Raw genomic sequence first — 9,287 nt, 5'->3', positions numbered from 1 at the left:
ATTGGACAAATATTTTGATGGTAAAGGTAAATTTTTTAGAAATCTATTTTTTTTTCTAATAATGGTGCAAGTTTTTCATAATTTTTCCTATAACAGATATAATTTGAATAGTTGAGTATTCCGCAACCAGTTGATATAATTTTATCAAAATTCAAAACTCACTCATTCAGGAAAAATTTGAGATAATGTAACACTCAGTACAAAATACTGTAATTTTTCTCTAATTGTTGATTATTTTATGTAGTTACACTTCACATCAAGCATGATTTTTAGCCAAAGCAGGGCTCTGAGATTTTTTTGAGAGATAATTTGTCTGATATATAATTCTGATAAGTGATCTAGACATAATATAAACTTTATTTTGCTGTAATATATAGAAAGTTAACCACTCAATACCTTGAAAGTTTTTGTTACTAAAATAACGCATGTTATTCCTCAAAAATGTGATTCAGTCTAATTTTTTGAATCTCTAATACAAATTTGATATTTTTAACTGCTGCAATCAACCCTGTTAATAGGACAGTAATGAAATGGGATAGAATAACTATAACATAAATTTAAATATTAGCAAACATACATATTGTTTTAAAATTTGACGAGTCTAAGTCTATCGAGGTTGGAGTCATTGAGACAAAATACGAAATAAAAAGGCGAAATACTTTTGTTTTATTATTCAAGAACCATATCTAAAACAACCACCTCTGCACTTATGTTAATTTCCATCAGGTTTTATTGAAACCTGTTTGAATAAATGTTAACTCGTAATGTTAATTATTCTCAATCAGTTTTTGAATGAACGTTTTTATTTATGTGACAAATGGTCTCTATAAATGGATTAAATTAAAAAATGTATTTCACTTTATAAAACCACATTATAAAATACAAAGTTCATACTTTATATAAAAGGAATGAATTTATTATCAAAAATAGCGTGGGTTGAGGTGAGGAGGGTCTATCTAAGTAAAGCAAAGTTTTTTTTAAATACATATATTTTAATATGACGTTTTCACTGACGTAACAAATTGCATTATAGTTGAAGGCAATGCCATGTTGCTAGTTTATATATGACATTTTTACTACATAAAATCAACCAATTTCTGATTAAACTATCAGTATAAAATTTATTACTATTAGTCTTTCAGAATAAAAGAAAAGCTTAATAAAGGTGAGAAAAAATCATGAGAATGCAAATCCAAATTGAGTCTCAAGTCTTTGCCCACAATTCTAGCTCAAATATTTTCATCGAGTCTTTGAATATTTTTATTGAGTCCAGTTCGAGTCCTTAGATTTCTTTTGAGCTCATTTTAAATCCATCATTATAATAAAGGGTCCATAATCTTAAGGTCTTTCTTGAGTTCATTATGAACTTCATTTCCTGTCTAAGTCAAGTCGCAAGTCTTAGCTTTTGAATCTAAGCCAAATTTCGAGTTTTAGTTTTTTGATCAGATCAAAAGTCTTCAAAACATGTAGACGAGTTTAAATCGAGTTGCATTTCTCCAGTCCAGTGTTGCTACTTGGCGCATAAAAACAAAACAAAAAAGTTGTAAATTAAATATAATCGAAATAGTAGACACTGAAACCCCCCTATTAAATGGCAAGGGTTTGTTCAATAGAAAAAAAAAGTGTGATATATGTTTAAAAATATCTGATTCTTTACTATGGTAACAGTTGATTTAATGTCTACCCTATTTGTAAATAAGATAATTTAATGATGTAATTACCTATTTTTAATACATATTTGTATATATGTATACATGAATCCGTAAGTCATTTTTGAGTGTATCTTAGGACTATTTAAACTCTTGATCTTAGTGAAAAAATATGTGTTAAGATCTCATTTTTAACCACACGCGTGTGTTACTATAGCTCATATTAAAAAAAAAACCAGTACATTATAGAAAATAAATCAGATTATATAAAGCTCAAGGAGAGAACGCCCTCTAGAGACTAAAGTACTCACTGCATATTTGCGTCATAAAACAATCCTTAAGCTTTATCTTATTATTATTCCATTCTAGAAAAAAGAAAATTGATATATTGATTCACTACGTGTGTGTGTGCTCATAGAAAATGGAGAGTAACACTGATGATGTCATGAAAATTATATATTATACAATCAAAGTTTGTCTGTTTGTCGACGTGTAATAGGTCGGGGTACTATTGTAAGTATTTAATAAATCTAGATGTCACATATATAATCTTTTGGATATATGGTAGAGGGTTGATTTTTCAGTCCCATTTTAACAAATGAATACACGGCAATTATTGTTCACGATTTACAGAAAATAGAGTTTAATTATGAATATTATACATAATAATATGTAGAAAAAGAACATAATAATGTCTGAGGTTATAAATAAATACATTATACAAACAAATAACAGCTAATTCAAGGTTTAAGTGAGTTGATTGCCAATTACTATTAAGTAGACTGCATGTGTACAATGTTCATATATTGAGAAGATAGATTTATTCACTGAATGCTTTAAAATATTCAACCCCTCCCTCTGCAAAAAGTAGAAAATTACTTTTTAATGAGTTGTTTGTTATCCTTGAAGAGGAAAAGAGCCACGGCATCCCAAGAATACTTATGGATTAATAAAATTTCCATTTATATTATTATGAGGCTGTACTAGTGTAGTTCGGTGTACCCAAACTATAGTTATACTTAGATAGTGACTATGGTTTCTCTCTCGGGATCCCGTTTTCCCGTGATTTCTCGATTTTTACACCTTTTATGGAATTAGGGACGTGCACAGTTAAGTTTAGCTACTCGAGTATTTCTGAAAAACAAAAACACTTGAACAATTAGGAGTAATACTCCTTACTCACCTCATACTTTTATTTCGATAACAAAATCATCATTCAAAAATCATATTCTTTAATTAAATTTCTCACGAGCATAAATTTTTGTATCGAGTTTTTCATTCATTTTTTTTAGAAAATAACTTTAGTTTTTCGTATTACTCAATAAAACCTCATAACTCATCCAATATTCAACAATCCTTAGTCTTTATGGTGTTGAGTCGGTCCTTATTTCGGACCGAGGACTGCCGGCCAGTCCCACTTGTTGGTTCTTAATGGAGATAAATCGATCCTATGTGAATCATTGAAGGTTGTTTTTATAAGCAGCTAATAAGTTTCGCAATTGGAAATTTGTACATGCAAATAATTTGTATACATTATACATCAAAAAGTTAATTTAACCCAAAAAATTAAACGAACTTGCCCCTTTCCCACATCAGAAATAAAGAATAATAAATTTTATGTCCGTATTATGTTGCATTATAATGAAAACATGAGTATTTTTCGCTAGATATTTATGTGGATTGTGCAATGCTCCAAGTACATATTTTTTTATCTCAATAAACCATTGACATTTGTAGGAAAAATTGCAAGGACTGACAGTCAATTATAACCAGTTCCAAAGACTGACAGTCAATTATGACCAGTTCCATAGACTGACAGTCCTAAAGACCTATCCTCAGACCTCAAAATACTTTACTGAGTTGGTTCCTTTTTTTTATCATTAAATGTTTTAAGTGTGCAGTGGGCAAAGGAAGCAACCTAATTTTTGTCTTGTCTAATGATTGATTTATGTCGATCCTTAACCACTCGACCCTACTCAATTGACTTAAATGGACACTACTCTAGGATATACACTATATTATGATATTTATAAATTTATAGATGAAATCCAATAAAGATTTTTTACTATAAAGTATTAAGGTAAATTAGCTTTTAAATAGAGGGGTCTGCAGGATTATATATATATAAGAAATTAGGTTTTTTTTTTCTTTTTTGTTGAAATGGTCGGGTTACCGGATCAAATTCTGTTTCTATTGATAACAAAAAAATAATCAGCAAAGTTTCAACGAAATTGAAAAATATTTAGAAGTAGCTCAACGGCCTCAAAATTTTGAAAATTGGCAATTTTTTCAAAAAATATGACTTCTTCATCAATTATCGTGAAAACAGATCACAATGCAACCTAATTGAATAAATAACTAATACAAATATAACTTGTTGTTTCAATGATTTTATATTTTACCATTTTCTTTCTGTAAAACATGAATCTCTGTGTTAATTGTAGTTGTTTTTAATTTGGCAAGTTAAATTAGTCCTATTTATCGGTTCTTCAAAGGTGTACTAAATATCAAAGCGCCCTCTATGAAGCATAATGTATTATAAGCACATTTGGAGTACTTTTCTTTACAATTTAAATCCCTTTGGCATGGAACTGTACTCGTATTTTATTTATTAATTATAATAGTTGACACACATTATGGAATTAATAATTAGCTCCGGTTTTTATGCATGCATGGGAAATACCACTTCTTCTGAGATTCTACTTTTCAAGAGATTCCAAAAAATGTAGCAAATTATAGACAAAACTATTTACGAGCCTGGAACTGTAAATATTGAAATAGTATGTCACATTGAAGATATACGAGAAGAAATGATCAATTTTGCCAACGATGATCTTCCACGGAGTCTTCCAAATGAATATTATATTGAATCTTTGGAACTTGCAATAATATTTCTTTTGTGGTACTCCACAACATGGGATAAAATTTATGCCTCCCAGTCTAATACAACAAGCTGGTTGATTTTCTGAAGTATTGTATTGTCTAAAAATTTGGTTATTTAAGTCACAATTTAAATTAACTTCTAAAGAGGAACAAGGATTATGGGATATTTGTATCATTATTGTACTTATATAAATCTGTAAATAATTAATCCGGAATCAATATTCAAATTTCCAATACGGCATCTCAAAAAAATTCAAACCAGTAATGGTGTTTATCTGAAGAACTTGTTGGCTTGGATCTATTTTATCGTCGAATGAGTTCGGCAACGAAAAAATAAAATATTAGTTTAAATGAAAAATAAGGAAAAGCAAGATCAAAATTCAACAAAAAAAATTATCCATGCACATTTAGAAGACTTTGTTACAAAAAAGACAAAAATAAGTCATCGAGATGCTGAAAGTTCATATTTCAAATATAAAAGTTTTTGACAAAATATTTTAAATGTAACATTTTTGGAGAAAAAATTACAAAAATCCATAGCTATTCAGAGAAAATTAAATTTTTCGGAAAAAAATTGAAACATTAAATTAAATTTCAAATATAGGGGCAGCAGCCTCTCCAGCCCACCCCCTGTGGACGCTCCGGTTTGGTGAATCAGTTCCTCGTCATGGCCATCCGACAGACTGTCCAGTACCTGTCCCACTGTCCAAAACATGTAAACATCTTTCTTGAACGATTATTTATAAGCAATTTACATCATTATATCGCATAATTGTTCTTCCAAATACAGTTATTGCTGGTTTCTTCAGGTTATACAAATACTTTTTTGTATTAATTAGACTTAAATCTGTGACACAGACCACGATATTTTGCTCTCAGTCACTTTTGGTTACACATGGCCGCCTATGCACCTCTCAGGTAGACTACTTCTGGAAACGCAATATTAATATATCAGCGCTCAAAAAAAAAGTTCTTGCTTAAAGTCTGTAATTATTAGTTATGTGCAGAAAAAGGCTAACGTGGAGAAGAGATGGCGTATTGAGTAATTGGAAGTTCCGATTAATACTCGGCTTTTACTAATACGAACAATGTTTTTTCCCACATTTTTTTTTTTGATTATTTCATAAAACTCAAGTACTCATTAACGAGTTTACTCGTGAGTCGTGACACATCCCTCTGAAAAATATTTATTTTTCAAGGAAATGTGCTAGTTGACTTATAGTTCGTGGATCGGGTGGTGTATTTCAAAATTATACAACTTTAGCGCTAAAAAAAATTACCTGGATCATCACTTAATAAATTTTTTTTTATTGCAACTTGAGTTTCAGGAATAAAAAAGGAGGGTATATTGGCTAAAAAAACACCCCATGCACTATTAGTGATAATGGTTAGATATGGTTAGGACTTGTTGAAAATTTATTATTTCTTCATAAAATATAAAAAGAAATACTTAAATTTAACAGTATTAATTGAAATAAAATAACTAAAACTAAAATTATAGTCTAACCAACAATTGCATCCCACTTATCATTAAAAAAATTGTACCACCAATGTCGTGTTTTTTATAACATTATAAGATGACGGAAGAACTGGTCTATCTCTGGAGGTTTAATTTTAAACCACAATCTTTATTTATAGATAAAACAACCATTTATTCAATTAATTAGTAAATAATTATAATGTTTCTTAATGTTAAATGAATAAAGAACACATTTAAAAAACAATTTTTTTGAAGCAGATATCACAAAAACAACACTTATTTATAGAAAAAAGAATAGTTTCACTCCTCAAAAACACCAAAATATCACAGGAAAAAATTATTTGGAACTGATTTAATATTACTACATAATAATGTGTATCAAATTAGACATCTCCGGTGTACATTTCGTGACTCTGCCTTGCTGTGATTTGAGAAAACGACTTCTTTCAACAATTTTCCCTTACATCATCAATACATGGAACACGTATACTTGTTTATACTCCTTTTTTGACCAACTAAGGGCTATTTTTAGAGTTGAATAGTTATAATATGGAATAGAAAATAGTATAAATTCAAATATTTAATTATTGTCTTCATCAATAACTATTTTTTAGGTGAATATCCTTTTGACCCTTTACTGCCCAAGTTATTTGATTGAAAAAAATAATAATAACTGAAATGTTATCTTGATTGCTTTTTTATTTAAGGTTATATATTCAAACTTTGAATTCTTGATTTATTTATATATTTATTTTGATGCACGATAGTTTTACACAAAACAAATTTGGGGGGGAATGTATAGCAGAAATGTACATACTGTTTGTGTTATAAACTTTTTTGACAAGTTTATCTAACGTAAATACCAGATCACTGAGCAAAAAAGTGAAAATTTCATCAAAAATATACCTAATATCAACAACCAACAGAACAATTCCAGGATGGCAATCCAATTTAATGACAGTTACAAGAAAAGTTATAGAATTAATCATACGGTAAAGTATTTTTTTTTACAATTGAATGTGTTTTAGTTAATAAACTGTTATGTTATGTTTTAATTCAAATTTCTTTTTTATTACATAGTTAATCTACTAATAGAAAAATAACCTTTAGTTGATCAAAAAATGGAAGGGAAAAAAAGAGTGAGTGTTTGATGTACTGAGGGTTCTTTGGTTCAGCTAACTAAATAATATAAATATTACGTTTTCTAGCGTTAGCTTCCTAGTAAAAACAAGTCAGTTATATTTTCTTACCCATTGAATAAAAGGGTGTGTTCTGAATGCAATGATATAATTTATATAAGTATGAAACGATGCCTTGAATGCTAGAAAAATACACTTTATAAATAGCTACAGTATATATTTAAATTATATTTATGTCCTGGAGGAAAATGTTACTTTTCAAAATTAAAGGAATCCAAAACAGATAATGAATTGCACCTACAATTAAACATTAAAGTCCTACATAAATGTCCATAAATGAGCACATTCAATTCCTCAAGGATGTTGAACAACGACATTTATTTTTATTTTTCAGACACAATCCTCATCATCTATGTGATCGTAGCTACCTTCGTGACATTCCAAACTTTCAGCCTGTTCACATTATTTCCAGAAAAATTATTTAGAAATCAATCTTCATTAAAACATGTCTGAGTTCCTTTGATTGATTTTCAACGTGAGTTCCCCTTTGTTCTTATCATTATACTTTTTAGATAAGACGTTGTTGGTTAGAAATAAAGAAAGAAAAATGATCATTTGAAGATTTTAAATCTAATTAAGGAGTCTTCCAGCTCTAACGATATTATATAAAAATTCTTACAAGTTATATGTAGATATGTTGGAAAAAAATAAGAAAATAATTGAGTCAAAAACTGTAAATTAGGATTATCCTGTACGGGGACTTTTTTTAAGTTTAAGAAATGTTTTGGTGTTATGAAGGACAAATGTCACATGTTAAAGTCGAATTAAGTAGAAAATATATTTTTAATTTAAAAGACAAAAAAGTTAATTTTTTTCTAGAAAAAAGTGAAATGTAAAATCCTAAATATCTTTTGTAAAAAAAGCAAAATCCAACAACTTAAATAATTAATAATACTTTATTCTTAAATTTGTTAAAATTTGTTTAAAATATTAACTTACTACCTAAAACCTCAAATATAGCTACCCTACTATAAATAAGTTTTTACGGTGTATATTAATTGTAGAATTTCGTTGGAAGCAAAATTATCTTTATTTGTTAGATGAACACCGAATTATTGCAGTTTTATTAATCCAAAACATACATTAATTTGTACCTCTTAAAATTGTTTGAAAGCTTTGTTTAAAAATAATTATTCGAAATTTTATGTTCAGTTGATCAGTAATTATCAGAGGAAACCAAATTATTATGATATAATTGAATAAAAGTCCGCCAGTTGATTGACCGAAGACTAAAATTTAACATATTCTACCTGTAGTTGATCAGAGTTGTCCGGAAGTTGACAAACCAAAAACTTTAAAGTTTTAAAAAGTCACTTTTGAATATATTGGAGCTAATGAAAGTCTATTTTTTATAGATAGATGTAGCCCGGTTCGAGAAGCTATAAGAGAATTTATAAAAAATTATTATAAGTTACTATTCCAACACGATCCTTCTTCGAACAGATAAGAGAACATATTTTGATGTCAAAAGTATGAAATGCAAAAACGAAAGGTAAAATAAAGTTAGAATAGTCTGGCCAACATGAAGACAACGCCCTATATTTTTATGAGTTATGTGTTATCAAGAGACCAAACACTTCCGTTGATAGCCATGTACACTACAGTACACGCCTGGACTTTTTTTGAGCTCAAAGAGGACTTTACTTTTAATTGAGAGAGAGAGAGAGAGAGGCAGAATAGTACATTTTCCCCTTTGTTGATGTTGTTACTTGCTATATTATAACATGATGAGAGTGAAGGACCCCGCCCAAGGGCCCCTCCTTTTTTTTCCCTTCCACTTTTTAAACGTGTTGTACATATGTGTACATTGTTCATACTAAGAATGAGACGTCCTTGAATAATTCCAAAGTACCATCAATCTGTTCCATCATATTTAATTTAATACAGTTGATAATACTACTACTGACAAGGAGCTTGAGGGGCACGGGAGGTAAAGGGGGGGATGGGGGTATTACGGACCATTTATATACTATGTATATAAATGGTTCGTCAACAATAAAGCAAACAAGGGTGATTTTTTCTAAAAAGGAATATGTATAATATGCAAATTACATTTTTACTCTTCAGCTAAAAGTA

The 9,287-nt window shown here is 29.1% G+C and overlaps 1 long non-coding RNA gene across 1 annotated transcript; it reads right to left on the bottom strand.

Moving 5' to 3' along the window:
- Positions 1-831: 831 nt before the first annotated feature.
- On the bottom strand, positions 832-8,656 carry LOC121118860 (uncharacterized). The gene is made up of 2 exons (XR_005864592.2): positions 8,462-8,656; positions 832-1,510 (listed from the first exon to the last, which is right to left on the bottom strand). It is a non-coding gene; the product is annotated as an uncharacterized lncRNA (long non-coding RNA).
- Between the last annotated feature and the right edge of the window lie 631 nt (positions 8,657-9,287).

Source organism: Lepeophtheirus salmonis, chromosome 5 (assembly GCF_016086655.4).
Source record: "Lepeophtheirus salmonis chromosome 5, UVic_Lsal_1.4, whole genome shotgun sequence".
NCBI lineage: Eukaryota > Metazoa > Arthropoda > Copepoda > Siphonostomatoida > Caligidae > Lepeophtheirus > Lepeophtheirus salmonis.
Note: the sequence above shows the minus strand (reverse complement) of the source record. Positions and strands in the feature narration are given on the sequence as shown.